The following is a 13,394-nucleotide window of genomic DNA, read 5'->3' as shown; positions in this document are numbered from 1 at the left end:
CCGAGATTTGGGTCACACAAAACATCAAGTTTCTTAAATTTTTTTTTTTTTTTTCCCCACTTTACTGCTCGTGCCAGGGAGCAGAAACATCAACCCCCATCCAGCTCTGCCTGTGGAAAACAGGACGTCAGGGGCATCCTGGGGACCTGGGGATGCCAAAATCTGAGCTGAAGGACCAGCTGGGCTGTTTGCAGGGAGTTGGGCACTGGTAGATAGGGGAGGGAGGGATGAATATTCCCTTTTGCAGCATGGAAAAAGAAAACACGTTTGATGTGGAAGTTGGCGCGGGGAAAATAAACATGTCACGTCTCTCGCAGGAGTCGCGTTGCAAACCCAGGCTGCTCTTTACCATATTCTCTCCTCTAACAGCCAGGAAAATGACAGCTCTGAACTAGAGAACCAGATGTGCTGAGCAGTTTGGCACCGAAAAAAAGCACCTGGGCCTGGAGGGTGGCGTTCAAGGGGCTCTCCAGCCAACTTTGGGGTCCCTCATGCGTGGGGTGAGCTGAAATCCCGGCTGCCCTGACCTGGGTGCTCCCAGCCATCCTTCTGCTTCAGCCATGGGTTCGAAGATTTGGCAAAGGCACATGGACCCCCTGAGCACCGGTACCGTGTTTCTTTAGGAAAGGGGCTGTGAAATACAGTGCAAATCGCTCTTATTGGTGGTGGTTTGGTTTCCTTCTTCCCCGAGAAGGCTAGAAACACTCAAGGCGTTTCTGAAAGGAATGTGAACTCCTTTGCTGGGAAAGGTCAGGGAAAAATGTCTCCATCCAGTACCTGATGCCCACCGGGTACCTGCACCCCATCCGCAGGAGATGTCCAGCCCGCTCCCTGGAGCTCCTCACATCTTCCAGCTAAGGAGGCATCAACAGAAAGCAAAAAGCTTCGAATGAGCCTGAGTTATGAGTTGCCCCTTCGCTCTCGCGGGTGTTTTGGCAGTGCCGTGCCCTCCCCGAGCACCCATGGCCATGCTGGCGGGGCGAGAATCAGGGCAGTGCCCGGAGCTGCCGGCTGCAGGAGGGATGGGGAGCTGCCGTGCGTGGAGCACCCCGGATCCCAGCTGTACCTTCCCCCCCCGGCTGGATCCTAGGCACAGAGATTGTGCTGGAGCTGCTGAATATTCATATGTTCGGGATGAAGGCATTAGCCGTGCTGATAAGCAAGCTGCCTTCATCCAGGTGCCTCGTACCTCGAGCTGCTGAAAGCAAAGCTCTTTAAGGTAGAAGTGCTGATCCTGGGGCTGGGGACGCCGAGTCTGAGATGCAAAATCCTGGCAAGTTATCCTCCCAAAGCCTTGCTAAGTCTTTCTCTCCAAACACAAAGCTTTTCCTGGAAGGAGGGCAAGGGGATGAGACGCTATCTCCTTGTGAAGCGGTGGAAGGAGGCTGTGGGAAATTGTTCTGGAGGATGCGGCAGAGCTAATGCAGCGTGCTAAATCGCTGCCTTTCCTGCTGGCAGAAACTATGTGATGTATACGAGGATTTCATTTGCATGTGTTGTTTTGGGAAAAGTCCTTTTCCAGGAGCAGCACAAATGGAGCCTTGAGGGTCCGGGGGTCTCCAACCCCTCCCAGCGGAAGCCAGGGCTCATCTTGTCTGGATTTGGAGAGACCCCCATATGCCAGAGGGATGTTTGGAGACCTTGTGCAGACTCTCCTGGGGCTGCATTGCAAACAGCAGCATGGACAGTCCTGCTCCAAACTGCTGCAACCCTCGTCCATGCAAATCGTTGCAGTAGGGATGGGTCCTGCGTGCCAGACACGGGCGTGCAGGCAGGAGAGATGCTCTGGTGGTTTTTGGCTAGTTGCAGCTTCAGCGTGACCAGAGGAACAGAAACCAGCCTGCAAAATCCATCTGTGGGCACAGCCCTGAGAAACTCTATGGAATTGGTGGCTTCCAGATGTCCCAGCTGAGTGTGGGGTCCAACGGCTCCAGGACTTGCACCTACCCGAGGGCTGTAAAGTGCATGGGACCAGGCCTGCCTGCAAACAGGGGATTTTCCTTCTCTTTTTCCTCTGCTAACCCAGATACTCAAGCAAGATGTTCCAAGGAGCTGTCTGCCACAGCTTCCCAAATCCTGGGGAATATCCTAAGCCACGCATCTGATGAGCAGCCGGTGTGCACTAACCCCTTCCCTACCCCTCATCCATGCCCGTCCTCTCTCCACGGCTCTCCCTTTGCTCTCACCCACTTACAGAAGGCAAAAGAAAAGGCATTAAGGGCAGCTCATTTCTCTAAGAGCAAGTTTTCTGGTGCGCTGGTTTGGGGTTTGGTCACTCGTGGTACAATCCGTTGGATTTTGTCCTGTCTCATGACAAGGGCAGCTGCAGCAACACAGAAAGACTCTTCCAACATGATTAAAAATAGATGGGATGGCACCTTTGCCCTCTATAATTAATTTGATGTTCTCCTTTAGGCTTTAATAAGCACTCAGGCCACCATGGTCGGGCAGGTGTTGCCTTCCTCCTCCCTCTTCATAATCCTCTGTTAAGTAAGTTATCACCTTGGGGCACTCCTGACCTCCAGGTTTCCCATGAGCAGATACTTTTGCCTCATTAACTTTCCCGAGCTGCTACACTTCACAAGAAATACTCCCCCCCAGCATTGTGTTGCGTTAAATTCTAAAGGCATAAAAATAACTTCTTGCTGACCACATGGCGATGAGCGGAGCTGCAGGTCATGGATGGGGATGTGCATGGAGCTGGGACACGTGAGTTTAGAAACCTCTTGATCCTCAAGCCCAGAAGTTCACTTGATGCTGTTCCAGCAGGGAGAGAAAAAGAAAGAGAAGGATGTAGGAAACTGGTCCTTTTGTTAAATAGGAACAATTCCAGTGAGGCACCAAGCTTCTCCTCAAATCACCCATCACCATTATCTGGGATAACCTCACCAGAGGAGGACGCTGGCAGGAGGCTTGGCGAGGTCTCTAACAAGGAGAGGAAAGCAGAATTGATTTATTTTCTTATCTTTAATATTGTAAGTGAAGCTCTGGAGACTCTCACAGGTCCTGAGGCCTCGGATGATGCTGTGAGATTTAAAGGATTTGGGGGAGCGGGATGCCACACAGCAGGAAAACCAGGACTCTCCGCTTCAATCCGGGCGAGCGGCTGGAGAGGTGCTTTGGGGGGTGGCACAGGAGTCTCTGCCCCACGAGCCGTGTCCCAGCGCTGTCAGGGCCAGGGACACCAGGGAGGCAAAAGGGAGTTTGGACTTGCCCAGGCCAGCTGCAGCCACCGTCCCTGAGGAGAGGAGGGGCTCAGGGGGTGACCAAGAAATCCCCAAAACTCACGGGGCTGACTTGAAAACATGGAGTGGTCCTGCTTTACGTATACATATGAACATGTGATTTTCTTATCAGCACAAGTGAGCTCTATCAGGTCCCCTAGGCAAAAAAAAAAGAAAGTTTTTGCAGTGACATCCCCCCATCTCGCCAGGCAATTAAGGAGGTGGCTAACGAGCCCAGGGCTGCAGCGGTGGCGTGGGGTTTTGCCCCAAGCAGTCTCAGCTGCAGCATTTGCTGGTGGGGAACCAGGCTGTAGGATCGGCCGCCTTTCTCTCAATTGCCGCCCGAATGGCCTCGTTCCAGCAACAATTAGCAACCTCTGAGGGACTCCTGTGTCCTGCGTTACACTTTCCTAATATAATTACCGCAGTAAATGAACAATGAATTAAATCAAGGAGAAATGTAGGGGGAGGTACCAGTTGTGTGTCACTGCCAGGGGTCACGGTTCTGTCTCCCTGGAGGCAGGCAATCTTCCTGGCTCGCTTAAAGCTTTTCTTCTCTTTTGAATCTTCTTTGGGAAAGGGATGTCAGCAGGGATGGTGAGGAAACTCCCAGCTCCAGCATGAAGAGGTGCAGGTAGGCACCCAGGTAGGTCCCTGCAGCATCGCCCTGCTGTCATGCAGGTGCAGCACGAGCTCCTCCGGAGACCACAGAGCTGCTCGAGGGATGCAGCAACCTCTGTGCACAGAGATGATTTCCAAACGCGCGTTATGATCAGAAACAAAATCCCCAGCAAGACCCCAGCACAGCGACAGCCGCCCAGGCTGCCTGCTGCAGGGCAGAGAGCAGGAGTAGAGCTGGTGGCTCCGAGCCAGCGGTGGATGGAGGGACTTGTCATGCCTCTGCTGTGAGACCTTATGGAAGTGGAACGTGATTGTTATTTTAAAGCAGATTTCACTCACTCATAGCCACGTGCTCCCAACTGCAAGGCACCATCCCAGCCCCTTTGACATGCTGGTACCCAGACAGCCCTGCTGGAGCCGAAAAGAGGGGAGTGCTCCCTTCCCTTGGGCTGCTGGCTGCAGCTTTGCAAGAGCAAAGGAGCTTTGGAAGAGCAATGTGGTGCCCTTTCCCCTCCAAAGCTTGCTATCATCCTTGCTCGCGTTTGCTTTCCTGCTTTGAACAGATGCACTCTGTATTTACTGAGGGTCTCCGTGCCTGGCATGGAGTGTGGGACGTGGCAAGGCTCTGCCATGGGGATTATCTTCTGGTTTTGCTGTCAAGGGGTGGGTGAAGCTGGCGAAAGGGGACTTTAACGTATGTTCTGCTCTGGGTGGAGTTGCGTGCTTGTTCCGCTTCACTCGCTGCGTCAGGGCAGCAGCGGCTTGGTGCCCTGCCTGGGCTGCCCTGTGCTGGTGGGCTCGGGGCTGGGAGGTGAGGGTCGTGCCCGTGCTTGGGCATCTCCTGCATAGGGACGGGGCTGAAAAGGTCTTTTCGTCAGCGCCGGAAAAAAATCTCCTCTGTGGAAACTGGCCACGGGGAGGGAAGGCGTCGAGGAGGCTGCTCATGTCCTGCCTTGGGGAAAATGCTTGGAAACTCTGGACTGATGGCAGCCACTTCTGCTTGCTGGAAGCACAGACCAGTTACCATGTGCATAGAGGCTGTCAGCAAGCAAACCGCTGCTTCGGCTTGTGCAAATTTAAGCGCTGGTCTGCATCAGGCTGGCAAGAGCTCTGGGATTCCTTTTTCCTGACGCGGGGAAGCTCCCGGTCGGAGCAGAGGTCCCGGTGCTGGCCCCTTGCGTGGACTCGCTCCGTTTGCTGGCAGGCAGCTCCAAAACCAAGCCCAGGTTTCGGGGGATCTCATCCCTCTGTCCGGGTGCGGGAGTTGTCCAAGCCAGGCTTGAAAACAGCCCAGCTGGGCTCCCTCTGCGTTCCTGGCGTTCCTGTCCCCTCTCCACTCGGGTAGTTAATAACTCACCTCCAACACATGCTCCTCCAACCAAAATCTAACCCCTGGTACTTTCTCCAACATATTCCAAGTATATTAATTACAGGAAAGAAAAATGCCTGTGCTTTCAGTTACTGCATAGTAGTGAAAAATGACTGAGTGTAAAACATGTCTGCTAGATAATTAACTTCATAGATAATTTCTTCTTCATTTTGACTCAATTACTTCCTTGATATGAGAAAGTGCTGAAAACACTATTTTTTTTTTTGATGTTGCATAAAACAATAATTGAAGAAAACCGCTAAAGCTTTCCCAGAGAGAGCCTCCCCTTCCTTAGATAAAGGAGCCAGGGAACAAATTGTATTTAATTCTTGCTCTAGAGTTACAGGGTACAGCTTGGCACTTACACTCCTGTGCATTGCATCTTGGTAGGGGGTGGAAAAATAGTGCTCTCTGTTTCTTAGTAAACCTGGCAGAGCCAGGGTGCAAACGTCATGGCTATTGCCCGCAGGCAGCGCTGCCCTGGCAAAGCAGGGTTTGCTCTGAATAGCAGCACAAGAAACGCTGTACTGTGAAATGCGATGTTTGTGCTAGCTTGTTGGCAACTTCAGGGGAGCAGGGTGAGCTTAAATGAAGAGTTTGCATCTGTGAGCATCAGTGTGGGAAGGCTGGTCCCACATTTCACCCAGGGCTGGCACCCAGCACCCGATGCATCGCCCTTTGCAACGTCTCCTCCAACTCTCCCACCCAGCTCTCCCCCGAGAGCAGTGTCAAAGTTGCCACAAATCGTCTAATTATAACAGATTAATCCATTAGGGTTTCCTCCTCTGTTTACTGGATGGAAGTCTCCATTTCGCAGCTGTGCCTCGCATCTGACCAGCTAGCAGGCAATTTAAATATAGAAAGCAATTTAACCTAGTTGGAGACCGAAGCATCTTACTTAATGTTGTGCATAAATTTCCAAGTTCTTTGCTCCTGGCCATCAAAGGAGCAGCCAATTGCTCTGTGCCCCTGGACACGCGGGGACAGGGCAGGGGCAGAGGGGACGGGAAGCTTGTGTCTGCTAATGGTTTCACCTTCAGCATCCTGGCTTGCTGGTTTTTTTTTCTTTTCCTCCCTCAGGCACTCACCTATGCTCTGTCGCTCGCTGCCATAAATCGAGCTCAGCGCTGACACGAGGTCTGTTCGAGGCAGCTTTCTGCAGACAGGCTTTTTAAGCAGTGAAAAACTCCCTGTGCTCCTTGCAGGAAATGCCAACCGGTGGGAGCGTTAAGAAAAAAAAAAATAGAAGTAAAAGTGTTTTCAGAGACATTTTTAAAAATAGCTTCCATTTGTACCAAAAATACGAATGTACAAATCTAAGGTACCATCAAACTGGGGGGGGGGGAGCACTTTCTAGAAAATTGGTTTTAGTAACTTTCCATGAAGAGTGGTTTACGTTCACTGGGGTGGTTTACGGGAGGACCAGCAAGGTCTTGGTGGTCTGGGGGGTCCCTGCTAGGAGGGCAGCACGAGTCAGCTCTTGGGCAGCTCTGAGTCCTGCAAAAGCAGGTAATGGGAGTAAAAATGGGTGCAGGAGGGATGCAAGGCTTTCCAGCCACTTGAGATTTAAGAGGAAACATCTCTGATGCTCCATCTCCTTCTCTCCCAAGATCAGTAACTTTGCAGGACAGACCAAACCTTCCGTGGGAGAAAAGGAGATTTAAACTCCAGTAAAACTGCCCTTCTGGTGACTGTTGAAAGAACAAACCCCTTGCCTTCTACCAGGAAAAATTACAACCGCCAAAGCTCTTTTGTTTAACCTTTGGCTTTGGGAGAAAATGCATGGATATGAGAAGAAGCTCCTGGGCTTTACATAGGGTTATATAAAGCAAATTATGAAATGCCCTTGTAATAATTCTCCGACAGCTGTGATATATGGTCTGTTACCCTGGGTGTTAGGTGGGACAACTGGCATGCTCGTTCAGGAAAGGAATTCATTGGGTTTAGCTGGTATATTTTAAAGGGCTGTAAAATTTGGAAAAACTGTTTAAAGCCTCTGCAGTAAGTAGCTGCAAGGTTTTGCTGTTATGGCCAAAGCCAGGGCAAAGCACGTGTGGCAGCCGTGCTACTCAGCACCCGCTGGGCTCCCTCCTGCCCGGCCACGTCCTCATGAATTTATTCCTCGATGCCTGCTCCAGTGCCGCATCTTTGCATACATTAATTAGACTCAGTGGGTAAAATAAAACTGAGCGCAGGTTTTTCTAATTCCCTGTCTGTATATTCATTATAGAAGCAGCAGCAACTGGGATGTCAAGGAGGATTAAGTAGAGAGCTGGGAAGTCACAGGTGGTTGCAGCACAAATTGTAAACCCTCCTTATGTGCATGGCGAAACGGTTGGACCTTGCTGGAGCAAAAAGTGGCTGCTGCTAAAAGCATCATCTGTGCTCTCCGTCATGTCTTTTTGGAGGAGCACGGGCTGCTCCGCTTTCCAGTGCTCCCAAGAAGCCCCAGGCTGGCAGCGAACTGGTTAAGGTGTCTTGGTTGCAGCCCTGTTTTGCTCGGGTGCTGATAAATGGGGCCGGGTGCTCCAGCCCCAGAAATCCCCATTCCCAGACCTCACGGCATAAAGGCAGCATTTTGCAGAGCATCCCCCCCCTCCGGCTTGTTGTGCGGACAAGGGGGCCGATCCCCCCGAAGGGGTACGGGACGAACAAGGGCTTCACTGTTTCCTCTGGGCTCTGCAGCCTCGGGGTCCTTTTGGTGACCTTGCATGGTCAGTTTTGGAGAAAATCAAGTGTGTGGGGAAGGGGGAGGCATGGGGGGTGGTAAGCTTTGGCATTTCCCACCCAGGTCTGCTGGGGCTCCCAAACCCTCCCAGTGCCTGGGTGATGCTGGGAGGACCGTGGGGGTAGCGTGTGGGTACCAAGGGAGATGTCGGTGCGTGCAAGTTGCTCACCCTACCTAACCCAACCACCGGCTGAGGTTTTTAGGAAGCAAACCCACAGCTCACCCCGGCAGGACGGGTGTCTGGAAGCCATCACACACGCCCAAGGGTGAGCCAGAGCCCAGCTGCATCGCGCTGGCCCCGGCAGCACTGCAAGGCAGCGGGCTTGGCCGGCGGTATTTAATTAGCTGCTGAACATGACGCTTGTTTTAATTCTGTGCATTCGGAGACGTGTGTTGCTGCCCACACACACCAGTTGCCATAACAACTTTAATTTGTTTTGTAGCCTCCGCTCTGATGGATTTGGGGATTTTTGTTTGTTTGTTAATCTCCTTTCCTTCCCTCCTTTCTCCCCCATTCCCTCTTTCATTCCTTCGTTCTAATTGCACTCGCTTCCCCTCTGTTTCCCCGCATTAATAAGAGGCAGAAAGTCATTGCGTGGGTCCTCGACCCCCGGCAGGGCATCTGCAGCCTGCGAGCTGGCAGGACGCGACAGCCGTGGCTTCTCCCAAGCAGTCCCAGTGCAATAGTAGGAGCGAAGCCACTGCCTTCCCAAATTACTGTCCTGCTACTGAAACACAAAGAGATGCATGGCTTCCCCTTCGCCCACCATGCTGTCCTGCAGACACTGGGTTGAAAACCGTGAATAAACCTCTTGGAAGGCAAGGCTGTATTGTCAGGACCTCAGAGGGATTGCTTGGATTGTTTTAAAGGGATTTACCATCTGCTGAACTACTTAGAGAAAGAAGTAAATGCAAAGCGCAAGAGGGAAAGCCCTACCTCTGCATGTGCAGATGGGAAGCCTGGAAAGGTCCCTCCTGCTTTCGGCAGGGCTTTGGGGTCCCACCAGCCCCCCAAAGAGATCTGTGTGCCGTGAGGGGCTGGAAGCCGGGGACCGCTGCCGCCAGCCTCTGCCTTTGCGCTGAAACGCATGGCAGCTCGGTGGGTGGCTCAGCAGCGACCGGGGCAACTCCGGGAAGATGCTGAGAAGGATCAGTTAGTGCCACCAGGTCTTTCCCTGGTGGGAGAGAAGTCATAGGATCGGGATATCTAGTCCTTATCCCTTCTTTAAGCCCCCTCCCCTGCTCCTGCCTCTGGGGTTGGACGCCGTCCCGCCTCCCCCAGCATCACATCCAAATCCTGACGTGACATGAAGCTGCTTCTGCTCAGCCCGGGGACTTGGTTTTGTTTCCGCTGTGCTCTGGGGTTTCTCGGGAGGGACGGGAAGGCTGCGACTTAGTATACTTGCATCAGAGCAAAACGATGGGGAAAAAATGCAATGCTGGCCAAACCGGGGCAGAAAGCAGCAGAAAAAGGAAAACTGGAGTTATCTGCAGCTCCTCTAGATTCAGCAGCAGATGGGCTGGGGTGTGTGTGGAGGCTGGTCGGGCAGCAGGAAGGCGCTGGGAAAGGGCTGACCTGGAGGAAGAAGAGCTCAGCGGCGAGGAAGGTCAGGCTCTCGACCAGCACGACCTGAAGCCAGGGCTGTCGCGCTGAATTCCGGCAGCTGCCATCCGGGTCCGTGGTCCCCGGTTCCCCTTCCTCGGCCATGTGGGCTCTTGCCTTGCCGTGCGGGTGGGTGCAGCCTGGCCCCCCCCTCCCTGGTCCTTTTGGGGTGACTTTCTGCAAAGGGGCTGAGCTGGGAGTGCAAACCGGGGAACGTTCGTGATGGCCGGGGTGCAGGGAGGGCATCTTGTGCACAGACATCCACAGCCCGGGAGGTTTCCATTCCCTGAAGGATTAATTTGCACAGGAATAGGTTTGCAGCGGAACTGACATTAATAACAGGCTGAGTTAGAGCCCTGCTGCGGAGCGGGATGTTAATGACTCTGTGTAGGGATGGAAGGGGGCTGTTATAGAAAACGATCTCTGGGCTGCTGGTTTTTACTGAACCCTGGAATTAGAAGGAGTTTGTGAGGAGGCGAGACCGTGCCCAGCCGCTGTGGCATGGGCTGCTGCTGCCCCAGCGCCCCGGAGAGGATCCAGACCTGTGACCCTATGGCGGGATGAACCCGGCGTTTTGATCTCTGGATGCTCCGGCATCACTTGGAAAATCACAGCAGTGGTGCCAAGCAGGTTGTCGGCTCGTCTCACCAAGCTTTACGTGTGGGATGGGGAAGGGTGACGGTGGGCAGATAGTATTTGGGGGTTTGAAATGTGGGTATGTTGGACTTTGGTCAGCCCTGGGCATGAGGGGGATGCAGCAGAGGGGGATGCAGCAGAGGGGGATGCAGCAGAGGGGGATGCAGCGGTAATACTCTTGGTAGTTGTGGTTTTACGGCTTCCCATAAACAGTCCCCTCCATCTCTCTCTCCATTTTTAATTACCTAGAAAATAACCTCCATTCAATTTACAGCTCATTTGAAGCAATGAGCAAGGGTCCATAAATATTTAATGTGTTTAGAAGTGGCACCAACTGTCCAGAGCGTTTTTTCTTTTCCAGGAGTGGCCTTTGTTTTAGCATATTTATTCCCCCACATCTTTACTATTTTCCGCTTCCTCCACCCGTAAAATCCGGTGGTAAAAGACAGCTAACTGCTGGCAAAGGCTCCAACCCCCAAATCTTTTTAGGAGTGATGGACCAAAACCGGCATTTAGGGCAGCTTCTCCTCTAACTAGGGCAATTAAGAGGAGCAGCTTCCTGAGCATCCCTGAGCTTTCTCGCCCTCCATGCCGATGCCTCTTCCCGGGAGAAGCTGGGTTATGATCCGTTCCCTGGCACAAGCTCCCAGCCTGGGTTACAGGAGGTTTTGTTAGAAAAAGGTGATTGCACACCAGGATTTCTGCCTCCTAATAGGGGCTGTGGCTCAGCGTAGGAGGGGGTGGTTAGAGCAGAACTCAGCCTGAAAGTCTGCCCTGCCCTACTTACAAAGTTAAAAAAAAAAAAAAAAAATTAATAGTTATTGCAGTTAAGAGGAATAACCTGGAATTTCTGTCAAAGCTGTAATTTCAGCTGCTAAGATTGCAGCAGAAGCTGTGCGTTGCTTTGCCTTTCCTCTCCAAAGGAAAACTTCTCCCATTTTCTGACGTCCTGACAGTTGCCCCAAATCCCAGATATTATGCAAACAAGTGACTTCTACTCCCAGATTTTTTGTGGGCTTACCCAGAACATATTTTGGTTGTGTGTATTAATCACTACAACACATATTTTATTGTAACATAATAGATATATTTACTGTACGAGGAGTGACAGCATTTATTAATTATGCACAAGCGGGGCTAGAAAACGGATTTGTTTGCTTTGATGTCTAATGCAGCAGAGTTTTTTTTCTGCTTGTTAAACTCAATCAAAAGCAATCAAAATACGCTCCCATAAATTATAGCAAATTAATTTCAAACAAAAGGGAAAAATATTAGGTAGCACAAATGGAAAGAAAATTAAAAAAGAATAAGTGAGATAGGAGTCAGGCTAATTTAAATACTGTGTTTGTTTACAGGTTTTTCTTTCCTCTGGACAGATGGATCAGGAATAGAAAAGGTGCAGAAATGAGGTCTGAGGGGCTCGGTGGCACCGAGGGCTTCGGTTTCCCCCCGAGGAGCCCTGTTGGCACAGCCAAAAAATACCAAGGGCCGTGCCAGCTCGACGCAGGCTGGGAGTCGCAGTGTTTTATTGCACCTCGATGCTGGTGTGAGTGGGTACGTGCCGGATCAGGGCTGCGACACCGTCCCCATCCCTGCAGCCATCGGGAGCCGCAGCATCCTTGCTGGCTGGCTGCATCCGCATCCCTGCGAGCATCCCACCTCCAAACCATCCCATGGTCCCTCGTTTGCCCTCTCCGCTTGAGCACAAACCAAGCTGCCTCTCTCTTCTCCTCTCCTTTTTTTTTTTTTTTTTTTTGTCCTGCCGAGTGCTTTGAATGTTTAGTACGTTCTTAATTAAAAGGCGAGCGGCTAATCTATTCCTGTCAATTGGCGGTTGGTGCTAAAGGACGTTCCCCTGTGTATGGGCACCTTCTCCCGCGCGTGTGCACTGCCGGCACACGCCGTCAGCACCAGCACACCAGGCTCTATTTACATAATGCTATTGACATTTTGAGGGTGAAATTATGTATGCCGCTTTAATTCACTGTTAAATTAAATTATGAATGTTTGGAACGTAGTAATTTCTTTTGTTCTAGGAACAGATTGTTTTATATATCTGCCTATATTACCAAGTTATTAATTTAATGATTTCATAATAGCAGTTCATTCCTTTGGGTAATATAAAGCGAAAAGTGTGCTCGGTGCACAGCTTAGGCTGACTTGCTTGTCCCTACACAGATTGCAGGGGGTTAGGAATAAAGACGTTGGTTTTGGCAGAGCGTTTAGGAGGTTGCAGAGCGGGACGAGGGGCTCGGCGTGTGTCTCCTGCTCCTCAGCCGGTGCTGCCGGGGATGCGGGGTGCCGGACAGCCTCCGTGGTCTCGGGGTGTCCCCTCCAGGGATGGGACATGAGCGCAGGAGAGCTGCTCAGTAGCTGGAGGGTCGCATCCCTCCTCTGCACCCTTGAGGTTGGGGTTTTCCAAGCACTCAGCTCCCAAACACACGCTCAGAGCCAGGCTCTCTTTTCCAGATGCCTGGAAAGCCACATGCCTGGATGGATGCGCTCAGAGCAGCTCCTTGCCTAAGAATTTTGGCTCAGCTGGGTGCTGCTTGCATTAAGGGCACCCTCGAGCTGTGGAGCAGGGCTCGTGGGGATGCCGGTGTTGCATGGGGAGAGGAGGGAGATGCACGCCCCGTCCCCGTCCCCCTCTGCTCCTCCTGAGCCCCATGGCACCCACGCGATACCGGGATCCCCCCGCCGAATCTGGCTACGTTTCTGCTTTTCTGAAACATTAGTGACTCTCCTCAGTTGCCTCTTTTCATTGCTAAAAATTCTAACCAGCTCTGCGAACGTCAGAGCTGACACCGGGTCCGTCAGAGCATCCCTGCCAGTTCTCTGGGTCTGGCACCAAACCTGGCAACGTTTCAGTGCGGTGCATTTAAGGCCTGAGCTCCCAGAGCCAAGTGACTTCATAGGCTCTTGTATATATATTTATATATATTTATCCTTTTATCCTCCCTGACACCACCCGCCGTGGCGCGGGGAAAATCTGGGAAAATTTGTCCACCTACATGCTCAGAAATCAAGGAACAACAGCAGAAGCAGTGCCTGCGATTTGTTCTTTAAAAATGGGACTTTGATGAGAGACGTGATGCGGGGCCAGGGATTGAGGAGTGGGCTGCCTGATGATGCGTGTGGATTTTAACATCTCAGAAAAGATGGAGCAGAGGCACCATTTAAAGCCGATCCTGGCTTGCTGTGGCCCGGGAGCAC

The sequence above is a fragment of the Haliaeetus leucocephalus genome, unplaced genomic scaffold (assembly GCF_000737465.1).
Source record: "Haliaeetus leucocephalus isolate CR32 unplaced genomic scaffold, Haliaeetus_leucocephalus-4.0 Scaffold162, whole genome shotgun sequence".
NCBI lineage: Eukaryota > Metazoa > Chordata > Aves > Accipitriformes > Accipitridae > Haliaeetus > Haliaeetus leucocephalus.
Note: the sequence above shows the minus strand (reverse complement) of the source record.